This window comes from Lampris incognitus, chromosome 20 (assembly GCF_029633865.1).
Source record: "Lampris incognitus isolate fLamInc1 chromosome 20, fLamInc1.hap2, whole genome shotgun sequence".
NCBI lineage: Eukaryota > Metazoa > Chordata > Actinopteri > Lampriformes > Lampridae > Lampris > Lampris incognitus.
Genome location: NC_079230.1, coordinates 34437412 through 34464825, shown reverse-complemented (window position 1 = coordinate 34464825; position 27414 = coordinate 34437412). Strand labels below are relative to the sequence as shown.

At 46.9% G+C, this 27414-nt stretch overlaps 1 protein-coding gene across 1 annotated transcript in view; it reads right to left on the bottom strand.

Moving 5' to 3' along the window:
* Positions 1-21181, bottom strand: part of ache (acetylcholinesterase) — a 202445-nt gene extending 181264 nt beyond the window's left edge. The window contains exon 1 of the mRNA XM_056300496.1: positions 20961-21181. The gene's annotated coding sequence lies outside the window, so the exon portion shown is untranslated. The remainder of the gene's footprint in view (positions 1-20960) is intronic.
* Positions 21182-27414: the final 6233 nt, after the last annotated feature.

The following is a 27414-nucleotide window of genomic DNA, read 5'->3' as shown; positions in this document are numbered from 1 at the left end:
TTTTCCCCATTGGTGGAAATGTCCTTTGTGGCAGTGTGAAAAGGAGTGAGCTGGCTCAGCCTTTGAGCAGCCCTGCCTCTGGCTACGGTGTTGTAGCCAGGATGGAGTGCAGATGAATCACACAGGGTGTTGCGACAGCCTCCCTCAAGCTCCAATATTCAGGGCAGTTTGGGCTCTCTGGTTTTAGTTAAGGCTTGCTTATTCTTAAAAAAAAAAAACACCTTTCACAGCCAAGTCACTTAGCTGTTTAGTGTTTAGTGTTCATGGACAAGCCAGAACACCTAGACAGTAGCTGGTGGTGGGATGGGGCTTTTGGATGAAAAGACATTTGAAATTCAAGTCTTCCTCCATTCCTGGTTCATTACTGGGACCAAAGTAGGCTGGCAGCAATCAACAATAGTATTGGTGAGTAGACTCTTGCCTCCTTTGCGTTACTGTCAGAGCAGCTGTCAAGCTTGTCTGTAGCTCAAGGTCTGAGAATTCTTGCACCGGGGCTTGTTGCAGCAGCTGATAGTCAACCTAACGTGGTCTGAATTGATGTTCAATGAAGCTGCTGACTTCATGCCTGGAATACACTTTCAGGTTTTTTTCATCTACTTGGGATTTTTTTTTTGTCATCCATTTTTTTTTTGGCTAAGAAGCTTTTGTAGTAATCAACAGTGAATACTCTGTGTGTCGGCACGGGGGGTGGTGGGGTAATGACTCGGGAAGGAGTCAGCCAGACATTTCTCTGTTGTTGGCTGAGACAGACGGCATAGCGGTGCAACACATGTCTTCCGGTTTAATTAAAGATATTGTTAGGCAATTGTTAAAAACAATACAAACAACAATACTGTAGAACACCACAATTATTCTACAGTATTGTTGTTTGGATTGTTTCTTTGTTTTGTTTTGTTTTTTAAAATAAAAAAAAAACATTTTCCAAAAAGTTTGGGGTGGTTTGCACACGTTTGTAATCCCGAGGGATTTGGTTGAACGAGGCGCTATCTAGGCACTTTTTGTGACATAACAGCTTGTGCCAGATGTGCCAGATGTGCAACTCCCTGCGAGTGACACAATGCTGGCGTTCAGCTTTGCTCAGTCCTTTGCTGTAATAGAGAGGGTGGCATAGTGACCCAGTGGTCAGCACTGTTGCCTCACAGCAGAGAAGGGTTTGAGCCCCAAGCCGTCCCAGGTCCTTTCTGTGTGGAGTTTTCATGTTCTCCCCGCGGCTGTGTGGGTTTCCTCCAGGTGCCCCTATTTCCTCCCACCATCAAAAAGACAAGCACGTTAGCGTTAATACTCCTGCCTGCACCCCTGACCAAGGCAATGGGAAGAAGAACTGGAGTTGGTACCCGGGCACAGCAGGTGGCCACTCCTCCTATACATAGCATAGGTTAAATGCAGGGAACGCATTCATTGTAAGAATACAATGTCAAATAAAATGGCTCTCTTTCTTTGCTGTAATAAGTCACAGCTTCCTCTCCGTCTGGCCACACCTGTGACAGAACTGTGCCTACCACCTCCCCACTCGTATGTGTCCAGCATGAAGGAAAAATGGGGGTCAGGGGGCACCAGGATGGGCGTGCTTGTCAGGGCCTGTTGCAGTGTGGGAAAAGCCGTTTCGCAGTCCTCTGACCAGAGGAATTGCTGGTCCTTCTGTAGTAACTTGTACAAGGGGGCTGCGATGCACAAAAAAACCCTGCACAAACTTCCTATAGTAGTAACCTGTTTTAATCCCCTATGTTCTGTTGGGTTGGGCCACTCATGTATGATGCACACCTTCCCCCCTGCAATGACAATCTCATCGCTGCCTAAGTCGTGCTCCAGAAAAGTCAGCTCCCTGCTCAGTAACCTGCACTTGTCAGGGTGTAGCTTCAGCCCTGCCCCCCGATCCTCTCCAGCACTCTGCGGAGCGTTGCTACAGCTGAATCAAAGGAACTGCTGTGAGCCAGGATGTCATCCAAAAAAAAAAGCAGGTATTGAGTATGTGGAACCCCAGCTAACACCCTTTCCGTTAAGTGCTCAAATGTGGCAGGTGCATCACACGAACCAAAACAAAGGACTATAAACTGCCATAGTCCTTTTCCTGTGCAGAATGCAGTCTTGGGCTGTGCTTCAGGAGGTAGGACCTGCCAGTATCCACTTCTTAAGTCCAAGGAAGAGAACCAGGAGGAGCCTGCCACCAGATCCAGGAATTCATCCACATGTGGAAGAGGATAGGAATCCTTCATGGTGACCTCATTAGGTCTGCTGTAGTCCACACAGAAGTGCCACACTCCCTCCCTCTTTGGTACCATGACCACCGGGCAAGAAAATAACCGGTTATTTTCTTGCCCGGTACGGGATTCGATACGGGGTGTACCGCACCACAAGGCGACATCACTAACTGCTCGGCTAAAGGGTCAGACCCGTTAGCTAGGGACTAATGTGTCTTATTAGTAGTTTACAGTCGTCACTCTCCCCGGAAGCGCGCCCTCACGCTTGTTCTTCCCGCGCTCCGAAGAGACTTCTGAGGATCTGCACACTTCCGGATCCCACCAATGTAACCGGTTGTTTTCTTGCCCGGTGCGGGATTCAATACGGGGTGTACTGCACCACAAGGCGACATCACTAACCGCTCGGCTAAAGGGTCAGACCTGTTAGCTAGGGGCTAACGTGTCTTATTGGTAGTTTACATATACACTCACCGGCCACTTTATTAGGCACACCTGTCCAACTGCTTGTTAACGCAAATTTCTAATCAGCCAATCACATGGCAGCAACTCAATGCATTTAGGCATGTAGACATGGTCAAGACGATCTGCTGCAGTTCAAACCGAGCATCAGAATGGGGAAGAAAGGTGATTTAAGTGACTTTGAACGTGGCATGGTTGTTGGTGCCAGATGGGCTGGTCTGAGTATTTCAGAAACTGCTGATCTACTGGGATTTTCATGCACAACCATCTCTAGGGTTTACAGAGAATGGTCCGAAAAAGAGAAAATATCCAGTGAGCGGCAGTTCTGTGGGCGAAAATGCCTTGTTGATGCCAGAGGTCAGAGGAGAATGGCCAGACTGGTTCGAGCTGATAGAAAGGCAACAGTAACTCAAATAACCACTCATTACAACCGAGGTATGCAGAAGAGCATCTCTGAACGCACAACACGTCGAACCTTGAGGCAGATGGGCTACAGCAGCAGAAGACCACACCGGGTGCTACTCCTGTCAGCTAAGAACAGGAAACTGAGGCTACAATTCGCACAGGCTCGCCAAAATTGGACAATAGAAGATTGGAAAAACGTTGCCTGGTCTGATGAGTCTCGATTTCTGCTGCGACATTCGGATGGTAGGGTCAGAATTTGGCGTCAACAACATGAAAGCATGGATCCATCCTGCCTTGTATCAACGGTTCAGGCTGCTGGTGGTGGTGTAATAGTGTGGGGGATATTTTCTTGGCACACTTTGGGCCCCTTAGTACCAATTGAGCATCGTGTCAACGCCACAGACTACCTGAGTATTGTTGCTGACCATGTCCATCCCTTTATGACCACAGTGTTCCCATCTTCTGATGGCTACTTCCAGCAGGATAACGCGCCATGTCATGAAGCTCGAATCATCTCAGACTGGTTTCTTGAACATGACAATGAGTTCACTGTACTCAAATGGCCTCCACAGTCACCAAATCTCAATCCAATAGAGCACCTTTGGGATGTGGTGGACCGGGAGATTCGCATCATGGATGTGCAGCCGACAAATCTGCAGCAACTGCGTGATGCTATCATGTCAATATGGACCAAACTCTCTGAGGAATGTTTCCAGTACCTTGTTGAATCTATGCCACGAAGGATTAAGGCAGTTCTGAAGGCAAAAGGGGGTCCAACCCGGTACTAGCAAGGTGTACCTAATAAAGTGGCCAGTGAGTGTATATATATATATATATATATATATATATAAATGTGTGTGTGTTTGTGTGTGTGTATGCATGCATGTATGCATGCATGTATGCATGTGTGTGTGTATGTATAACATGTTATATATATATTGTGGCGAATTCTACTAGTGTTTCTGCTCCGGGTTTATTCGAATATTACCCACAATGCAACTGAGGTGTCGATGTTTTGGTTATATTGTAGGATGTTAAAAAAACGGACATATCTGTTACAGATAGCGGTGATGTGGTGGAAGGTAATGGGGACATTATGAGAAAAGTTGTATTGGACAACATGCTATTTCCCACCATGAGGGTAAAGAGTACGCAAATAGATAGGCTCGCTTCGGTGGCCAAGAAAAGGGGGGGGGGCTAAGACCCATACAAACTTGTGTCTGTTTTGACTTGCTTGGCTTGCAGTCATTAAAAGCTTACTTGTTAACTCCGAAAGGTTGGCTAAGAAGTCCATTATTTAACGCCGTCACATTGGTGTCAGACGTGGGATGGACTTCTTTAGACAGCAAACGTTGGCCGAAGGGCGTAACCAAAAGTCGGCCGGTGAGCGTATGGAAATCGCTGCTCTCGAAAAGGAGATCAGAGGTCTGCTCTGTCTGCCAGATGGGAGTAGCGCAGTGCGTCCTCAGGAAGGGGTGACCCGTGCCCACCCCTGAGTGCAGTAGACGCGCTGGGTAATGTCCGAGGGGCGGAGTCCCAAGGAAATGGAAAAGTTCTTCTCTTTCAGAGCGAGTCCAATGAGGAGTCCCCGCCGTGGCCTGCCCCGACCGTGCGACGAAAAACAGCCGGCGCTTCAAGCCATGGGGGAGCCACCAGAAGCAAGTTGGACATGACCCGTGGAGAGAAAGCCACCAGCGGCGGCCATCAGGAGCAAGTTGGGCACGACTGGAGAGTATGTCACCAGGGGGAAACATCAGCAGCAAGCTGGACACGATCTACAGAGAGGGAACTTCAACCCAAGATACACACTGCCCCATTTGACACTACTGGAGAGTGGAACACACCTTGCAGATATGGTTCCAGTACAAGACTCACCAACTGTACCGACCCCTGGCCAAGCCCAAACACTCCCTCGGTGAAGTGGTGGCGCTACGACGGTAGCTCCAGCTGGGAAGGATTCCTTGCTCAGTTCAACCTGATTGCTAGGGTGATGAGATGGACAGAAAATCAACAAGTAGTCAACCTAGCAGCAGCCCTGGAGGGAGAAGCAAGGCAGGCACTCCTAGACCTGGCGGCTGGAGAGATATCACTGGGGGCGCTAACCACTGCCCTGGGTCGCCGGTTTGGCAACACCCAATCGCTGATTAGCCTCCGGGATCAACTCCATTCAAGACAGAGACAAAGCCAGGAGAAGTTGGGTAACCTGGTGGCTGACATTCAACGCCTGGTGAGCCGTGCATATCCTGATATACCCCAATCTGCCACCTAATGCCTGGCCCTGGATTCCTTCCTACGGGCTTTACAGCCACCTCACCTCAGGCAACAGGTGCGGCTGGCGAAGCCACTCACCATTGAAGAGGTGCTGCATAGGGCAGAGGAGGTGGAGGCCATTATGGCGGCAAAAGGAGCAGCCCCAACACTACACCATCATGTGCGGGCACTGCAGGAAAGTGAAGAGGGGCCACGCACATCCGTCCAGGCAGCACGACGAGCAGAGCCATTTCTGTGCTGAGGCTGTGGGAAACCAGGGCACCAAAGAAGGCAGTGTCAGAAAACAAACAGATGCTTTTACCAACGAGTACGGAGGCCTGTCACCCAAGTAGCCACCTTTTCTGAACCAGGAAACGACCACGGGTCAGCCTAGAGGGGGACTGGCCGGCCCACAAAACCTCCCCCCGGAGAAATAATCTCAGAGTCGTTGGACGGATTGGCGCTGGCTTCAGCCTCCATATCTCCTGTCAGCTGAATGGAAATACCTGCATTGCCCTGGTCGACACCGGATCCACCATCAGCTTGGTGAGACCAGGGGTCCTAGGAGAAGAAGTACAGTGGAAGCCGACAGAAGTAAAGATGGAGACAGTTACAGGGCAGTGTGCTAGAATGGAGGGGAGAAGTAAACTGACCCTTAAGATGGGAGAAATGGAGGTACAGCAAGACTTTTGGCTGGCAGACATATGAGAGAGCTGTATCCTTGGACTGGATGCCTTGAGAGCCATTGGTGCGGTGGTACAAGCGGCCGGTCCACAGCTGGAGGTGGGCAACCAAGTGCTGAATGCCATTACCGTACGCAGCAATCCGGGGGGCAATAAAGGTGGACCACGGATCTTGTGCTTGGCTTCAGGGCCATGGGAAGGTACATCACCAGAAACGGCCTCTGCACTGGAAGAACTGGCCCAAAAGTGCATGGAGGGTTTGAGCCAAGAAGAGGGGGAGCAGGTACGGAACCTGCTGATAGAGAACAGACACCTCTTCGCTTCGAGTGATCTGGAGTGTGGCCGCACCAATCTTGTACAGCACCACATTAACACTGGTAATGCGGACCCAGTCCACCAGAGAGCTCGCCATCTCCCTCTGATAAAATTTCAAGAGGCAGAAGCAAAGATCCAGGAGATGGCAGCTGCAGGGATCATTGAACCCTCCAATAGCCCGTGGGCATCCCCTGCCGTGCTGGTTACCAAGAAGGATGGTTCCCTCCGATTTTGTGTGGACTATCGGCGACTAAACAACCTGGCCCGGAAAGACTCGTACCCACTCCCCCGCATCGACGAAGCTCTGGACTGTGTGGCAGGTTCCCAATGGTTCAGCTCCCTGGATTTAAGAAGTGGGTACTGGCAGGTAGAGATGGCCCAAGAATCCCGGGCAAAGACTGCCTTCACCATTGGCCGAGGACTCTGACAGTTCACAGTCATGCCATTTCGCTTATGTAATAGCCCGGCCACATTTGAATGCCTCATGTAGCGTGTCCTTGGCCCCATCCCTCGCTCTGCCTGCGTGGTGTACCTGGATGACCTCCTGGTGCATGCAGCTACGTTTACTGAGGCCCTCTCCAACCTCCGACTGGTGCTCGAACGCATCAAGGCAGCCAACCTACGACTCAATCCGAGAAAATGCAATCTACTGCAGCGGAAGACAAGGTTCCTTGGACATGTGGTGGGGCTCGAAGGTGTGTCCACAGACAATGACAAGGTCACTGCAGTCAGGGATTGGCCAACGCCCACCTCAGGAAAGGAGGTGAGGAGTTTTCTGGGACTGGCATCATATTACCATCGGTTCATGCATGCCTTTGCAGACAAAGCCCATCCGCTCCACCAGCTCACCGAGAAGGGACGACGGTTCCACTGGACTGAAGCATGTGAGAGCTCCTTTCAGATACTCTGGAAAGCATTGACCCAAGCACCAGTGCTAGCCCTCCCAGACAGGCAGCGGCCATTCATACTTGACACTGACGCCAGTCATGTAGGTGTGGGAGCAGTCCTGTCGCAGCCCAGTGGGGAAGGGGAAAGAGTGGTGGCCTATTACAGTAGAGCCTTGAGTAAGGAAGAAAGGAACTATTGAGTGACTCAGAGAGAACTCCTGGCAGTTGTACAGGCCGTAAGGCATTTTAAGCCTTACCTGTATGGAAAGGACTTCCTACTGATGACGGACCATGCATCGCTCTGCTGGCTGCTTAGCTTCAAAGAACCAGAAGGGCAGGTAGCCAGATGGATAGAGGCCTTGCAGGGATTTACCTTCACCACAGAGCACCGAAGAGGCAGCCAACATAACAATGCTGATGCTCTCTCCAGACGCCCCTGTTCGGATCAGGCCTGCCACCATTGTAGCTGGTTGGACACTCGAGAACAACAATGGGTGAATCGGGTTACAGTGCGGACACTTGTGGTCCCAAGTGCGCCACTGGAGGAGATGTCACCAACCAAGATAGGGGAATTCACTCATGCTTCATGAGGGCTGCCTCTATCGCATGTGGGAAGAGCCAAGGAGGGGAGGCAGTACCTGGCAACTAGTTGTTCCCCACGCACTACAACAACAAGTGTTAAGCACAGTACATGGCCCCCCTGGAGTGGGACACTTCGGCATTACCAAAACTCTGCGGCGGCTGCAGGAAAGATTCTACTGGGGGAGGTGCCGGCGAGACGTGGAGCGGTTCTGCCGTAACTGCAACACCTGCAATGCAAAGAAGGGGCCAGCAGGGCAATCCCACGTCCCCCTGCAGCAATACAGGGTGGGGGCGCCCATGGAAAGAGTTGGGGTGGATGTGGTTGGGCCATTCCCCATGACAGAAGATGGTAATCGTTACATTCACACAGTGATGGATTATTTTACCAAGTGTCCCGAGGCCTATGCCATCCCTGACCAATCTACAGCCACGGTGGTAGACTGCCTCATTGAGGGGATGTTCACCCGGTTTGGGGTGCCAGAGGAGTGACCAGGGGCACAATTTTGAATCCCAGGTGTTTGGGGAGATGTGTCGGCGCCTTGGGGTACGGAAGACCAGGACCCCTCCCCTACATCCTCAAAGTGATGGCCTCGTTGAGCGGTTCAATCGGACCTTGGTCACACAACTAGCTATGCTCACAGCGAGGCATCAAAAGGATTGGGACCGCCATCTGCCTCTGGTACTCATGGCATACCGGTCGGCCATTCAGGAGTCCACGGGGTGCACCCCAGCTGCACTGATGTTTGGTCAGGAGCTACGGACGCCTGTGCATCTGGTCTTTGGCAAGCCACCAAACCCACCACTATGAGGGCCGCCGGGCCAGGACTATGAAGACGCACTACAGGACCGGATGGAGGCTACTCATCAGCTGGCTCGAGAGAATATGGCCTCTGCAGGGGAAAGGCAGAAGAGAGAGTACCAGCAGGGGGACAACGTATGGGTGTATAACCCTCGGCGAAAGAAGGGATGGTCCCCAAAGCTGGACAGCAACTGGGAGGGGCCCTGCCTTGTCCTGAAGAGGATCTCAGAGGTTATCTATAGAGTGAAGCTCCACAGCCGCCCTCGGATAGTCATCCTTCACCAAGATTGCCTCGCACCTTACTTAAGCCGGGACAGCGACCCAGCTGGGACTGAAAGTGCGGTGGGAGGAGGTGGGGTGCCAGACTCTTCCTCCTCTGTAGACCAGGTTACCGGGGTTCAGGGAGGGGGTAAGGACACTGCTGGATCAGAGCCAACCTCCCTGGATGTCAGCAAGAAGCTACCATTAGAGCACCTTGTTTTGGGACAGGGAGGGGGCGGGGACACTGGGTTTACAGAGCTACCCTCCCTGGTCACAAATGGAAACAGCGATGACGTCGAAGGTGGGGGCTCAGACCCAGCGGATGCAGAGCCGCCCCCGTCATCTATCAGCAGCCCGCGGCAAGGAGCAGCCCAGGATGGGAGAGGTGCTCGGCGGAAGAAACCCTCATGGTGGATGGACCCATCCACATGGGATTTGGGTTAGGCCAACGAGACATTGGTCTTTCAAGGAAGGCGGCAGTGTGGCGAATTCTACTAGAGTGTTCCTGCTCCGGGTTCATTCGAATATTACCCACAATGCAACTGAGGTGTCGATGTTTTGGTTATGTTGTGGGACATGGAACATGTTAAAAACGGACATATCTGTTACAGATAGCGGGGATGTGGTGGAAGGTAATGGGGACGTTATGAGAGAAGTTGTATTAGATAACATGTTACTTCCCACCATGAGGGTAAAGAGTAGGCAAATAGATAGGGTCGCTTCGGTGGCCAAGAAAAGGGGGGCGCTAAGACCCATACCAACTTGTGTCTGTTCTGACTTGCTTGACTTGCGGTCATTAAAAGCTTACTTGTTAACTCTGAAAGGTTGGCTAAGAAGTCCATTATTTAACCACGTCACAATATATTACATTTTACATATGCATTATATTCATATATAAAAATACATACATACATACATACATACATACATACATACACACATACACACATTACATTGTATATATAAAATGTAATGTATATGTAAAACGTGAGTTGAACAGAACAGTGACACAACAGTGTTGAAGTAAAGCAGCTAAACTCTGTCAGAAGACGTGCAGCGTTTCCAGCAGTCACACACACACACACACACACACACACACACACACACACACACACACACACACACAAACCACTGTACTGTCCCTCTACCGCTTTTTTAAAGTGTGAGTAGGTAGAGATGGGCTAAAATAACTATCTTACTTACTACTTCATGTGATTCCACTGATAAAACATAATCACATTTATCTGCTTGTTTCAATAATCTGAAATTACAAATAGAGATGGATTCATACTGTATACTCCCTGTCAACAACAACACGGTACTACTATCCAAATGGGAAGCAATTCAATGGAATGTATTACTACTATTACTACTACTACAACTACTACTAATTAATTATTATTATTGTTATTATCATCATCACTAGAGTGGCTGATAATCTATATTTCAGGAACCTAACATCCCTTTATGTGGACAAATATCAAAATACTTTCCTATGACTTCTTCACCAAAACGACATGTGTGTCGGGTTGATTGACCGAGGCCATAGGAATTAATATCCAACCATCCAGCCACTCATCCATCCATCCATCCATTCACCCATTTATCCATCCATCCATTCATTATCCGAACCGCTTATCCTTCTCTCAGGGTCGTGGGGATGCTGGAGCCTATCCCAGCAGTCATTGGGCGGCAGGTGGGGAGACACCCTGGCTATCACGTCATCACAGAGTCGGAATCAATTCAATAATAATAATAATAATAATAATAATAATACTAATAAGGTCCGTAGAAGTTCAACCCCTCCTCCACACGGCATGAACTGGGCAACGCAGGTATGGCAAGCCAGCAATACAAGCGGCCAAAGGGGCTCTGACAAAAACAAAAGCCCCGAGGCTCTCAAGTACCGGGTTGGCATCCGGCGGGGGTTAGCCTGCCTCATGGGTAGGAGAGGCTCTTTAACCTTGGTCGGTAACTCTCCTAGAGCTGGTATCTCGAAAAATACTGGTGGTTGTGCAATCTAAAATTCCCTTAAACTTTTTTTTATTATGGACACTCGTATTACCAGATCTTCATACCGCATCGGTCATCACACGGGTTACCAAGGACCGCGATCTTCAGTAAGGAACAAGGCTGAGATCGAAAAGTGTGCTACTGGAATAAATTCTACCCAAAATGCACCTGAGAATCACCACAACTAGGACATTCCTCAAAGAGGCCCTCATGTTGCACCATCTCAAAATCCCACAAAAGCCAGTCAACAGAAATGGTCTAGGAAAGAGTACAAAGAAGTCATTGAAGCCTTCTACACTGCTTCCTTCAACCCAAAAACATCGGTAATTCAAAGCACCTATGACATCTGGCGTGCCAATAACCCCACAGACAGGATGAATTTAGACGCCAACAAACTTGCAAATGTCCGCCGTGATATCGTCAATAAGAAAAGACTAACCGAAATGGAGCTGCAAGCCATCCAAGCAGGAGTAAAGCAGGGAGATGAGAATGTAAAACCTGATGAGTGGGATACAAATGCAGATCCAGAGGAGCAAAATGTAGATAAGAATCACAAAAATGAGAGAACTGATAAGCCAGGTGACCAAAAACCACCGAACAAAGATGAACAAGATGAGAAAGTGAGCACAATGAAAGAAAGCATCCATAGGAAATACGAAATAGCCAAAGAAACCCCAATAGGCCAGAGACCACCAATCCCAAAGATAAAAAGTGATCAGCACTCAAAATCAGCCATAGAATGAGCAAACAAAGCCATCAGCCAGATAAAAGACCAACTCTCCAAAGTGCTGTCCCTCACAGACATTAACCACCTTGTCTATATAACTGCCCCTGCCATCACTGAATCACTGGGCATCAAACAAAAGAGTATGGACAGACCAAGAAAAGATAACCAACCAAAATGGAAAAAGAAAATTGAAAGTGAAATACGCAAAATTAGGGGAGATATATCTACAGTAAATGAGATTAAAAACGAGACCAGTCAAAGAAAAGCGAAAAAGAGCACTAATCAGGAAACACAACATTAAACAGAAAGAGCAAATACTAACAGCCATTGACAAATTGAAACAACAACTACAAGCAAAAGCCCAGTGAGTGAAAAAGGTTCAATAAGAGACAAAAGTTCTCCCACCAGAACAAAACTTACAAAGAAAATGCAAAGAAATTCTGTAGAGAACTAGGGAAAAGGTTCGTTGAGGTCAAAGAACCCCCTAAATTGATGAAGTAGAGAACTTCTGGAGCAACATCTGAGAAAAACAAAAGAATTACAACAAAAACGCTGAATAGATCGGCCAAATAGAAACCGATAACATCCAAACCAACCAAGAAGAATGGCCACAAATAACCCTAGAAGAAACAAAAACAGCAATACACAACTCCAGTAACTGGAAAGCCCCTGGTAATGACGGGAAAGCAAACTTCTGGATCAAGAACTTACCAGCTTTACACCAAGATCTGACAAACGCCTACAATGGATGCATCAACAACACAGACACCTGCCCTGAATGGCTCACAACTGGTACCACCTACCTACTTTCCAAAACAGAAGACACCAAAAACCCTAAAAACTATCGTCCCATCACATGTCTCCCTACAACATCCATCATCACCGGGAGAGTTTACAAACACCTGGAAGAAAACAACCTACTTCCCATATAACAAAAAGGGTGCCGAAAAGGGAGCTATGGCTGCAGAGACCAGCTCTTAATAAACAAGGCCATCATTAAGGAAGTAAAAACGAGGAAGAAAAATCTGACAATAGCCTGGATAGACTAGAAGAAGGCGTTCAACTCTGTACCCCATGACTGGATACTAAAATGTCTTCACATCTACAAAATATCACCAATCCTTATCCAGTTCCTAACAGCAAATATGGACCAGTGGAAAAACAGCCCTTGTTCTAAAATAGACAGATGGGACGCTACATTCAAGGCAGATCAACATTAATAGCGGCATATTTCAAGGCGACTCTTTCTCCTCTCCTCTTTTGCACAGCTCTTACTCCACTATCCTCCCTCCTGAACAACACCAGCTATGGTTATACTACAGGTTCATGCATTATTAACCATCTGGTCTACATGGATGACCTGAAAACCTTTACCAAGAATGACCAAGAACAAACTGGCCTTTTGACCATCGTAAAAGGCTTCAGTGACGACATCAAAATGGAGTTCGGACTAGACAAACGTGCCAAAGCTACATTCAAAAAAGGAAAACTTACCACCACCAAAAACATCCACATTGACCTAGACGCCACCATCCAGAACCTAGAACAAGAAGGCACATATAAATACCTGGGAGTGAATGAAGGGGACGGGATACGCCATGCCAAAATGAAGGAAAAGATCAGAAAGGAGTACTACCATTTAAGACTCTGGTGCTAGCCTACAGGGCAGTGAAAGGAGCAGCTCCTTCCTATCTCCAGGCCATGGTCAAGCCCTACACCCCCGCCTGACCACTTCGCTCTGCTGCCTCGGGACGCCTGGTTGCCCCGTCGCTCAGAGGCCCTTGCTGTCGATTGACCCGGTCCCGGCTCTTTTCTGTCCTGGCCCCACAGTGATGGAATGAACTCCACACTGATGTCAGGACAGCGGAGTCGCTGCCCATCTTTCGGCGCAGATTGAAAACTCACCTCTTCAAGAACTACTACCCTGTTACTTGTTCTTAGCACTTATTGTATTCACTCATTTAAAAAAAAAATCTCTTTCTTGAACTTTTACTGAAGCACCGGTTTTGCTCTTAGATGCTTGTTTAGATGCACTTATGACCTCTGATGACTAGTAGTTCTCCTGATCTCCTACGTTACATGATGCTCTTATTGTAAGTCGCTTTGGATAAAAGCGTCGGCTAAATGACTGTAATGTAATGTCATGTACCGAAGAATACGAATGGAAACAAAATCCTAACTCAGTGCATCCAACCGAATGGAAGCCATCAACACTCTGGCTACACCAGTCATAACTTACACCTCCAACATCATCGACTGGAAACTAGAAGAGATCAGGAAACTAGATAGAAAAACAAGAAACATACTCACCTTACAGAGGATGCACCACCCAAAATCAGATGTGGATAGCTTGTACCTCCACAGAAATGAGGGTGGCAGGAGTCTAATCCAACTGGAAACTGCCTACAAAACAACATCAATAGGCCTACACTCACTGGCCACTTTATTAGGTACACATTGCTAGTACCGGGTTGGACCCCCTTTTGCCTTCAGAACTGCCTTAATCCTTCGTGGCATAGATTCAACAAGGTACTGGAAACATTCCTCAGAGAGTTTGGTCCATATTGACATGTTAGCATCACACAGTTGCTGCAGATTTGTCGGCTGCACATCCATGATGCGAATCTCCCAGTCCACCGCATCCCAGAGGTGCTCTATTGGATTGAGATCTGGTGACTGTGGAGGCCATTTGAGTCCAGTGAACTCGTTGTCATGTTCAAGAAACCAGTCCGAGATGATTCGAGCTTTATGACATGGCGCGTTATCCTGCTGGAAGTAGCCATCAGAAGATGGGAACACTGTGGTCATAAAGGGATGGACATGGTCAGCAACAATACTCAGGTAGGCTGTGGCGTTGACACGATGCTCAATTGGTACTAAGGGGCCCAAAGTGTGCCAAGAAAATATCCCCCACACCATTACACCACCACCAGCAGCTTGAACTGTTGATACAAGGCAGGATGGATCCATGCTTTCATGTTGTTGACGCCAAATTCTGACCCTACCATCCGAATGTCGCAGCAGAAATCGAGACTCATCAGACCAGGCAACGTTTTTCCAATCTTCTATTGTCCAATTTTGGTGAGCCTGTGCGAATTGTAGCCTCAGTTTCCTGTTCTTAGCTGACAGGAGTGGCACCCGCAGTGGTCTTCTGCTGCTGTAGCCCATCTGCCTCAAGGTTCGACGTGTTGTGCGTTCAGAGATGCTCTTCTGCATACCTCGGTTGTAATGAGTGATTATTTGAGTTACTGTTGCCTTTCTATCAGCTCGAACCAGTCTGGCCATTCTCCTCTGACCTCTGGCATCAACAAGGCATTTTCGCCCACAGAACTGCCGCTCACTGGATATTTTCTCTTTTTCGGACCATTCTCTGTAAACCCTAGAGATGGTTGTGTGTGAAAATCCCAGTAGATCAGCAGTTTCTGAAATACTCAGACCAGCCCGTCTGGCACCAACAACCATGCCACGTTCAAAGTCACTTAAATCACCTTTCTTCCCCATTCTGATGCTCGGTTTGAACTGCAGCAGATCGTCTTGACCATGTCTACATGCCTAAATGCATTGAGTTGCTGCCATGTGATTGGCTGATTAGAAATTTGCGTTAACGAGCAGTTGGACAGGTGTGCCTAATAAAGTGGCCGGTGAGTGTAGATACTTACATTAACACCAGAAATGACCCCCTTCTCCTGATTGCTAGAGAGCACGAAGAACAAAACAAAAAGTACTCCGTAGCTAACCAAGCCACAATGTTCAGAAGAGAGCGCCACCTCCCTGAAACACCACAACCTGAAAATGAAGCTCCAACCATCCACGCCCGAAAAGTCAAACAAAAAGCAAAGTGTCACGCCCAAGAACAAATGAAAAAAAAAATGGGAAGGGAAACAAATGCACGGGCAATACCCAAAAAGAGTAGGTGAGAAAGACGGAGACCAACATATGACCAACCAATGGCTCAAAACAGCTGGGCTGAAATCCCAAACAGAGGGCTTTATCATCGCTGCTCAAGACCAGGCCATCAAGACCAATTACTACCCGAGCAGAATCCTCAAAGATGGCACAGACCCAGCATGCAGGATATGTGGTCAATTCCAGGAAACCATTGACCATATCGTGGCAGGATGCTCTGAGCTGGCCCAAACTGAATAGACACAACAAGGCCGCCACATACCTGCACTCATGGGCGACATTACGGGGGGGGGGCAAGTGGGGGCAAATGCCCCCCCTAACTCACAAAGAATAATTAAAATAATATATCACACAACGTAATTTAAAAATATACAAATAGTATTTGCTGTAATTACACCTACGAGCCGCTGGGGGGCAATGTAACGATCTGAAGCGAACCATGTTATTTAGCTATGGTAGGCTAATTGAAAATGCCCAAACACGGTAACACGTTGTTAAGTTATTTTACAAAGAAAACAAAAATAAATCGGGCTGAAGAGAATGAAAATGAAGAATGGCATCAGGACGATGATGTGTCTCTCACAGAGACAGGCAACATTTCAGAGCAACCTCTGCGAGAAGTGGACGATGCAGAGATGCAGGTTCAGCAGCCAGAAGCAGGCCATGCCGTGGTGGTACAACCTGCAGCTCCACATCCTGTTCTTGGTGCAGGAAACTGTTAGGGGCCGTTCTCCACGAAATCCAACCTACCAGCCTACTCTGTTATTCCCAGCAGCACCAGGAGGGGGGAGATTTGGAGAGGAATGGTATGTCACCTACCTACCGTGGCTTGAGTGCAGCCCCGGGGGCCCGCTGCTGATCGGCCATTCTGTCACTCATGCCGCGCTTTTAGCATTGCTGGCCACAACACAGAAGAAGAAACGTCTCCAACGGCGGGATTTGGAAACTGGAAGAAGGCATTTGGAAAAATTCGGCGACCATCAAAAATGCGATGCACACATTTCTGCAGCTACGAAGCTGTCCGCTTACATTAATTCATTAATGTAAGCGTTGCTTCCCACATCAGTATAGAACATTGCAAGGTAAAAAAAAAAAAAAAAAGTAAATGTGTTAAAGTTTTGTGACTTATTTAAAATACAAATTTGACATTGAAACCGCATGTTTTGTTTATTGCACACTAGTTGTACTTTTACATTGGTACAATTATGTGATTAAAAAAAATCTTTGCCCCCCCAACTTAGGGACCCAAATGTCGCCCATGCCTGCACTGGAACATCTGCAAAGAATTCAAACACCAACACAAAAGAAAAATGGTACAAGCAGGAGCCCCAAACAGTAACAGAAAAAGATGGCATCACAATCCTATGGGACATGCCAGTACAGACAGATCGTGAGATGAAAGCCAACAGACCAGACATCATCATCAAGAACAAAAAAGAAAAAAACTGCCTACTCATCGACATGTCCATCCCGACTGAAAGGAGCACCTCAGTAAAAGTAACGGAAAATCTGTCGAAACCTAAAGACCTTGAAATCCAGACTGAACAAATGTGGGGAATGAAAACCACAACAATACCAGTAGTGATAGGAGCCCTGGGACTTGTAAAAACCACAACAGTACCAGTAGTGATAGGAGCCCTGGGACTTGTAAAAAAGGGGATGGAGAAATACATCCAACGGAACATCAGAATACAAGAACTACAGAAGATGGCACTACTTGGAACATCTCATATCCTAAGAGAGGCACTATCTATCACATAGACTTCTACCTCAGTCTAACCCTGGGCCCAAGGACTGGACCCGCCCGCTTATTATGTTGTATTATGGCATGAAGTTAAAGGATATTTGTTAAATAATAATAATAATAACAATGATATATATATATATATATATATATATATATATATATATATATATCAAGATAAGGAGAGTTGGTTGCTACACAGCTAGGATGGTTACATGCAGAGAGGGAGTTTCATGGCATGTCTGTACAAATGACCAATAAAATGTCTTCTATTCTATTCTATTCAGAACTATTCTATTCTATTCTGAACATGCTTCAGAGCTTCAGATACAGTTTCTAAATCTGGTAAAAGTCGGATGTCCAATATAAATATGAGCATCGACGCTTATGTTGCTTTTCACATAATTTCATTAATTTAGTTCCAGCTCTAAACAGCATATATATTTGACATTATTTTTAACTTTATTTTTAATTAAAGATAATCTGAAGTACGAATGACATTGTGGCAATCACTCTCTGGAATATGTAGAACACATATAATATGGAGAATATGGAGAATATGTGGAATATGTAGATTAAGGAGAATATGAAGAATATGGAGACTATGTAGAATATGAAGAATATGGAGACTACATAGAATATGTACAATATGGAGATTTTGTGGAATATGGGGAATATGTGGAATATATACAACATGGAGAATATTTAGAATACGTAGAATACGTAGAATATGTAGAATATGTAAATTAAGGAGAATATGTAGACTACATAGAATATGGAGATTATGTGGAATGTTTGGAATATATAGAATATGGAGAATATAGAGACTATGTAGAATATGTAGAGTATGTGGAATATGGATTATATATATATATATATATATATATATATATATATATATATATATATAATACGGAGAATATGTGGAATATGGAGAATAATGGATAATGGATATACGCTGGACCCAACTGACAACAGTATATTTTGTATTCCAGTCTACATGCAACAGAGCATAGGTGTGTGTTGTACTAGGAAAGAGGAAGAAGCGGAAGAAGGTAGAACAGGAAGGAGAGGGAAAGAGGAAGGACGGGAAGGAGAGGAGGACTGCTGCTTGTGGTAAAAATGGCTTGGTTTTGGTTAGACCACTGAATATGCAGGTGCTCTCCCGCTCCAGCTGATAAAATTGATAAAACTGGGTTTGTGTAAGTGTTTGAGCAGGAAGTGTGAGTTTTGCCTCTGAGCATCAGATGAATGACGCACCACTGCATGTTTTGCCACACAGTCACTGGTTATACCTGCCATGATAAGTGAATGTTTATGTTGACAAACAAAAAAAAACCCCCAAATATGACTGAGTATAAGTCATTTACTTCACGTTTTTAATATGACAGCATATGGACCAATGAGGACATGACAGATAGATGTGTGACCACAAGAGTACCTTAAGAACCTCAACGAATTAGACAAATAGTGCTGAAAGTTGCAATTGTCTTTGTGCAGTCCGTAAATATAGACAGCAACACCTTACATGCTGCTCATTATTCACACTGGTTTCTACTGGGGTTAAGTCCTAGCAGGACAGTACAGGACATTATTTACTCTGGCTTCTACAGGGGTTAAGTCCTAGCAGGACAGTACAGAACATTATTTCCTCTGGTTTCTACTGGGGTTAAGTCCTAGCAGGACAGTACAGGACACTATTTCCTCTGGCTTCTACTGGGGTTAAGTCCTAGCAGGACAGTACAGAGCACTATTTCCTCTGGCTTCTACTGGGGATAAGTCCTAGCAGGACAGTACAGAGCACTGTTTCCTCTGGTTTCTACTGGGGTTAAGTCCTAGCAGGACAGTACAGGACACTATTTCCTCTGGCTTCTACTGGGGTTAAGTCCAAACAGGACAGTACAGGACACTATTTCCTCTGGTTTCTACTGGGGTTAAGTCCTAGCAGGACAGTACAGGACACTATTTCCTCTGGTTTCTACTGGGGTTAAGTCCTAGCAGGACAGTACAGGACACTATTTCCTCTGGCTTCTACAGGGGTTAAGTCCTAGCAGGACAGTACAGAACATTATTTCCTCTGGTTTCTACTGGGGTTAAGTCCTAGCAGGACAGTACAGGACACTATTTCCTCTGGCTTCTACTGGGGTTAAGTCCTAGCAGGACAGTACAGAGCACTGTTTCCTCTGGTTTCTACTGGGGTTAAGTCCTAGCAGGACAGTACAGGACACTATTTCCTCTGGTTTCTACTGGGGTTAAGTCCTAGCAGGACAGTACAGGACACTATTTCCTCTGGTTTCTACTGGGGTTAAGTCCTAGCAGGACAGTACAGGACACTATTTCCTCTGGTTTCTACTGGGGTTAAGTCCTAGCAGGATAGTACAGGACACTGTTTCCTCTGGCTTCTACTGGGGTTAAGTCCTAGCAGGACAGTACAGGACACTATTTCCTCTGGTTTCTACTGGGGTTAAGTCCTAGCAGGACAGTACAGGACACTATTTCCTCTGGTTTCTACTGGGGTTAAGTCCTAGCAGGACAGTACAGGACACTATTTCCTCTGGCTTCTACTGGGGTTAAGTCCTAGCAGGACAGTACAGAGCACTATTTCCTCTGGTTTCTACTGGGGTTAAGTCCTAGCAGGACAGTACAGGACACTATTTCCTCTGGTTTCTACTGGGGTTAAGTCCTAGCAGGACAGTACAGGACACTATTTCCTCTGGTTTCTACTGGGGTTAAGTCCTAGCAGGACAGTACAGGACACTATTTCCTCTGGTTTCTACTGGGGTTAAGTCCTAGCAGGATAGTACAGGACACTGTTTCCTCTGGCTTCTACTGGGGTTAAGTCCTAGCAGGACAGTACAGGACACTATTTCCTCTGGTTTCTACTGGGGTTAAGTCCTAGCAGGACAGTACAGGACACTATTTCCTCTGGCTTCTACTGGGGTTAAGTCCTAGCAGGACAGTACAGGACACTGTTTCCTCTGGCTTCTACTGGGGTTAAGTCCTAGCAGGACAGTACAGGACACTGTTTCCTCTGGCTTCTACTGGGGTTAAGTCCTAGCAGGGCAGTACAGGACACTATTTCCTCTGGTTTCTACTGGGGTTAAGTCCTAGCAGGACAGTACAGAGCACTATTTCCTCTGGTTTCTACTGGGGTTAAGTCCTAGCAGGACAGTACAGGACACTATTTCCTCTGGTTTCTACTGGGGTTAAGTCCTAGCAGGACAGTACAGGACACTATTTCCTCTGGCTTCTACTGGGGTTAAGTCCTGGCAGGACAGCCCAGAGGGGAGATGGATCATGCCGTCTCAGTGGACGCGGCGTTCTAGGTTGTGCATCTTGTTCGTGGGTCTTCAGACTGGGACGTCGCGTTAGCGTCACGCCATCAGCGCTGAACGTTCCGCAGTAGCCACGTTAATGAAAGGAGCGCTGCGTGTGCGTGTCTGCGTCCACGGCAGATGTGCAGGGAAACACACAAGACAGCCGCGGCCACACAAGCATGTCGCCAAGGCGCGTCACACACTCATCAAGACCTGTGTTGTTTTTTTTATTTTGTGTTTTTTCTTCTTGTGCGGCTGCACTTTCCGTCATCCCACTGCTCGTGCGCCGGGCTCTCCCCGTGCACTTACACGTCTGTGCAAACTCGACGTTTCAACGGTGCAATTGTAGCACAACGCGACTGTTTATGACGGGTTTGCGCTACGACTGTACAGGCGGAGGGTTTCATGGCTTACCTGCTTGCTTCTGTGTCCCAACCCCGATCTGATGACGCCGATTCCTCCACTCGACTTGTGGCTTTCCTCTTTTCCTCTTCACTCGGAAAAACACGGACACACACACGATTCAACTGAAGGTCAGGGCAGATTTCCCTACACCGAACATGCAACGGCAGCGATGCGCCCCCGTTGCGGAGCGGAGACGGACGGGAAGGACGGACAGCTGCACGGACGGGGCAGCCGCGCTGAATGGATGTGACAGCGGAGGCGGACTGCTGCTAATAAACACTCGTCATGACATGATGGGGGCACGCGCTCCTGCGGTCATCTCGCGAGAAGAAGTCCTCATCTCCCCTCTCGTCAGAATCGCTGATGGCCTCCTTCCAAGCTCATCCTCTATATTCTCTCCCTGTCCCTCATAAAGCGGAACGCCCTCCAGTCTGACGGCTACGGTTTCTGATCCTGCCTACTCAGGGCTTTCAAGAGCTGCATGCTGGCTCTTCTGTCACCTGCCGCTGCCAAGAACCCACTCGCAATCGCTGCTCCGCCGCCTGCTCGTTCACGCGGGCCAGACCAACGACCGGATCCTGCTGGAACCAATCATTCGAGTTCGGCGGCCCGAGTCTCGCACGAGACACACTGAACCAGTCACGGGGACGCTACGTGGTCTGCATATGCGGACTCGAGTGCAGCTCCCGCTGCGTGCGGTGATAGTGCTGCGGCCGCTGAGCGCGCCACAGTCTCACACCACGTCCGCATGTCCTGCCGCATACAGCGATGCTACCAAGCTCAGCGCCACGGCGCGTCGGTCGCAGGGAATAATTACTGAACGGACATTACAATAAACCATAAACCTTAAACCTCGAACCTTAAACCATAAACCATAAACCTTGAACCTTGATCATCGGGCCTGCGTCAAGCGGCCAGTTAAGGGGACAGCAGCGCACACTGTCGGTGAATGTGCTGGGCCTGTGTCACATTTTAATCGGTCATATTCACTGGCCACGTTGGCCCAATCATTTTAATTGAACGTGTTTGACATAACATGGGAACAATATTCAGCAACAATAAATGACAATCCATCCATCCATCCCTCATCCATCCATCCACCATGCATCATCCATCCATCCATCCATCATGCATCCACCATGCATTAGGCAAACCGCTCATCCATTTAGGAGAACTTGCGAGCTGCTGACACTGCTCGTCAGTTTGCAGAACGCTGTAGTGCGTGTGAATGTTCTCTGTAGTGCACATAACCCCATGATCATTGCCATGTGTTGGCGTGTTGCTGAAAATGGGGCTATTGCGCACTATTAAAGCCAACAATTAAAGTCTGAATCAAGTGTAAATAAGTATGCATGTGTTCTATCCAATGAAACCGAGCAGTAAGGCTACGAAACATGTTCTCAACATTGGCCAAGATAACGACCTACTTTCAAGGGAAAAACAGCAATGTTGTGCCGCCCTCTTTTGGTTGAAATATTCACCCCCTGCACAGGAGACCAAATCTTTTTTTTATCTTTCTTTATTTCAAACATGAAGCAAATTACTTTCAAATCACATTAATGACATGTTGAAATGTATGTGTGTGTATGTGTGTGTGTGTGTGTGGGGGGGGGTGATAAATCTACATTAGGGGATATGGAATTTAGCCAAAAGCAGAATCCGATCGATGAGAGAACAGGTATCATCATCTTTAACATTATAATCACAGCAACCAAATATGATGCAAGTACCAAGTCTGCCGAGAAAATGCAGTGTGTTTATAGACTCGTCCCCATGCCATCAGAGCCTGCTGAGCAAAACGGGGACGTTTGACGGAGATCTGGAATCCTGTAGTTACACAGCAGTCAAACGTTAAACCTCCCAAATGTCGTCATATATGTGTTGTTTAGAGAGCTGAGATCTATAACGTGTAGTCCACCACTGTTGTATTTGTTCAGAACTACAGATTTCCTCACATAATGGCTTTCGATGTTCCACAAGAATTGGCTGGCCTTTGCTTAGTAACACGCCAGGGCCCCTGGATGTGGCCCCAGTAAACACTGCTTCGGAAGGTACGATAGATGACAATGCATTACGGCTTTCTTGCGAGTCGCAATAATTTGCACCTCAAGATGGGTAACGGAGAAGTTTTTGAAGGGTTAGAAATTGCAATATGTGCCCCCTACTGGTGACAGTTCACATTTATTTAGCCCAGTTGCTTTGGAATCGGAATGAATAGTAGTGACTGCTGCAGACACTCAGGAAGCAACCTTAAGAAAAAGGGCAGTATCATCTGTCAGCTGACTGATTATTATGTCCCTGTTGGCAGCAGAAATACCTCTCAGAAGGTTAGTTTTGATATGTAAGTTAGGGAGTTGGTGCGGCTAGAAGGAAGAGGTCCGGACATCCTTTAGGGATCCTGTGTTTTAAAGGGAAGTGCCTACTTTGGCCTCACGACACTGTCGCAACTACATACAGTATACACACACACACACTCTATGACAGGAACTGGCCAATGACCAGGTCTGTATCCTCTTCACCTCCTCCTGGGAATGGAGGAACTCCTTCTTCAGGGGTATTTTGTTCATATTTGACATACGCCTTTGTTGACATTGTAAAATGCCAGGGTAGATGAGGTTGTGAGGAGGGGTTTGACCCGTTGAAATGTTGACTGCTGTGCTGAACCCTATGTCCATGTCTTAGACCTCAGCAGTTCATATACAAAACTAAGTTGTTGTTGGTGGTGGTGGTGGTGGTGGTAGTTGTCCCACTGTGGCCAGGTAGGGGAAATATTTTCCCAACTAATTCACCATAACAGACAGACAGACAGACAGACAGACAGACAGAGAGACAGACAGATAGACAGACAGATAGATAGACAGATAGATAGATAGATAGATAGATAGATAGATAGATAGATAGATAGATAGATAGATAGATAGATAGATAGATAGATAGATAGATAGATAGATAGATAGATAGATAGATAGATAGATAGATAGATAGACAGACAGACAGACAGACAGACAGACAGACAGACAGACAGATAGACAGATAGATAGATAGATAGATAGATAGATAGATAGATAGATAGATAGATAGATAGATAGATAGATAGATAGATAGATAGATAGATAGATAGATAGATAGATAGATAGATAGATAGATAGATAGATAGATAGATAGATAGATAGATAGATAGATAGATAGATAGATAGATAGATAGATAGATAGATAGATAGATAGATAGATGGATGGATGGATGGATGGATGGATGGATGGATGGATGGATGGATAGATAATTTTATTAGCCACACGACCAAGGCCGGTGGAATTTGTTCTTGGTACACTTTACATTTTACACTGTGCAGCACAATACATACATGGACAACAACAGACACTCCATATATTATCACGAACAATACAGTTACACAATAACAGGAAATAAACATATCAGGCATAACAGGTGGATGGTGGTATTTATGCCAATGGTGTGTGAGGACGGGACTACAGGGAGGAATTCAGTGTCCTTATGGCTAGGGGGAAAAAACTGTTTGCGAAGCATTTCGTCTTAGTTGACAGTGACCTGTAGCGCCTCCCTGAGGGAAAGAGCTGGAAAAGGTGATGAGCAGGATGTGAGGGGTCGGAGATGGTCTTCTTTGCTTGCTTTACCGTCTGGTTAGTATGTAGAGATTCAACTGAGGGGAGTGGGTTGCCTATGATTTTGGATGCCTTGTTGAAAATCCGCTGCAGTTTTTCTCTGTGTTTGACTGTCCGTGCTGCCGTACCATACTGTAATACTGTGATACTATAATACTGTAGTACTGTAATAGAAGATGTTATGATGGACTCGGTAACGGCTGAGTAAAACAGAATGAGCAGTTGATGTTTGATCCGGTATTTTTTAACCTGCCCTCAGAAAGTAAAGTGGTTGTTGAGCTTTTGCAGTGATGTTTTCAGTGTTAGTTTTCCACTTCAGGTTGTTTCTGATGTTTGTTCCAAGGAATTTAAAAGAGTTGTTGGTGGTGATGGGGCCTCCGTTCATTTGTATGGGTGTTTTAGGATTCGGCATGCATCGGACGTCAGTAATGAGTTCTTGGGTTTTGGCTGTATTAAGCAGAAGATTGTTGTTTGAGCACCAAGTGGCAGCTTGGTGTACTTCAGTGCGGTACGGGGTTTCATCATTGTTAGAGATGAGGCCTACAGTGGTTGTGTCGTTTGCGTATTTTATTATTTTCACAGAGCTACCCGTGGATGTGAGGTGGGTGGTGTAAAGTGAGAAGAGCCAGGGGGAGAGAACACAGCCCTGAGGAGCACCTGTACTGAGGGTAAGAGGGTGTGAGGTTAGGTTATTAACCTTCACCCTCTGTGGCCTGTTCCACAGGAAGCTTTGAATCCAGTGGTATATGGCTGGGTCAGAGTTCATATTCAAGAGTATGGCAAAGAGTTGGAGTGGGTTGATGGAGTTGAAGGTGGAACTAAAGTCTATGGACAGGATGTGTGTGTGTGGGTGTTTGGTGATTCCAAGTGTTGCAGGGCATGGTGCAGGGCTATGCTAACTGCATCCTGAACAGACCGGTTGGCTTGATAGGCAAATTGATATGGGTCCATCATTGGGGAGGTGCAAGATTTCAGGTGTGACAAAATTATGTGCTCAAATGCTTTCATGGCCACAGATGTTAGGGCAACTGGTCTGAAGTTATTGAGGCAGGTGCTCTTTGAGGACACAGGAATGATGGTAGAGAGTTTGAAGCACCGTGGGACTGTACATTGACTTAGAGAGGTGTTAAATATGGTGGAAAATGTTGGGGTCAATTGTGCTGCACAGTGGCTAAACAAAGCAGGTTTGATGCCGTCTGGCCCTGCTGCTTTCCTAATGTTCAGCTTTTTGAATGTCGAATGAGGTCATCCTCCTGGATGCAGAAGTTTGGCATTGGAGTAGGAGTAGGGGGGATGGCTAGTGGAATAGGTTTTTCAAATCTTGCATAAAACTTATTTAATTTATTTGGGAGGTTATGGTCATTATCTGGGGGGCAGCAGGGGCGTTTTTTGTAATCTGTCATTTCCTTAAGTTTTTTCCATATTGCTCTGGAGTTACTGGAGGAGAATTGTTGTTCGAGTTTTGTTGCATAGCTGGACTTTGCTTTTCTTATTGCGGCACGCAACTTATACTTGGTTGTTCTGTACTGATCCCTGTTTCCGTTTTTGTATGCCCAGTTCTTTTCTTTGTGCCGAGGACTCTCTTCAGTTCCTGGACATTCCCGGGTGGGGTGAGGTTGATTGCCAGCACCTTGGCTGAGTCAGGCCGCATGCCATCCACATCGATTTCATGGCCCAGGAAGTGCAGCTATCTCTGCTTCAGTCAGTATACACTTCAGCATTCAGCTTCAGTCATTCTATGACCCTCTGTAGGTGTTGGTTGTGCTTTGCCATATTCCTACCATGGATTATGATGTATTCTATGTACACAGTTGTTCCCTGTAAGCCTTCCAGTGTCTCTACCATCTTTATCTGGAATATTTCCGGGGCGCTGGGAATTCCAAAAGGAAGGCATTTGAAGCAGTATCTGGTAAATGGTGTGATAAAGGTTGTTTGTCTCCAGCTGTATTTGTTTAGTGAAGAGGATACAGAGCATCCCACTGATCATTGGCCAGTTCTGAGAGGCTGTGGACCAGAACACAGCCATAGAATCTACTCCCGGTTTATAGACATTCTATACATGCCCACAACCACCAGCACCCAGTAGGCCACAAAGCTGAAGGCTACCTTCGACCACTATGGAATAGCAGAGGAAGTGGTTAGCAACAATGGCCCACAGTTCTCCAGTACAGATTTTAAAGAAGTGGCCTGCAAACTCGACTTCAAACATATAACATCTAGCCCGCACTACCCCCAGGGAAACAGGCACACTGAAAGAGCAGTACAATGGCAAAAGGGAACTTAAAACGAAAAAGATACTCTTCTAGCACTTATGTGTCACAGATCCATTCCATTTATCAGCACAGGGGTAAGTCTGGCTGAACTCCTAATGGGCCACAAGACTCAAATGACCTTGCCTACCCTTGATTGCAACCTACAACCCATGTGGCCAAGTAGGCAGCGCATCCAAACCAAGGGCACAGCAGAAAAAGAGAAACAAACACTCTACTACTACCTGTCATGGGTGTGTGATCTGGGTCATTGGCTGTCCGGTTCCTGCCCTGTCCTGTGCACCTGTGCACCTGTGCCCAATCGCCCTCCCCTTTATATATACATATATGCCCCTCGATTGCTCGGGCTCTTTGTCGGTTCCACTGACACACTCCCAGAGACTCTTGTTAGCCGATTCGCCACGTCATTGTTTGAGCTTTCCCTCTGTCTGTACCTGCCTTCAGCTCCTGCTGTTTGTAAGTGTTTGTGTTATAAAAGCTTTGTTCAAACCCAGCCTGTCCTTGATGTCTGCATTTTGGGTCCTCTCTTGCTCCCGCCTTGACAGGGCCCTTCC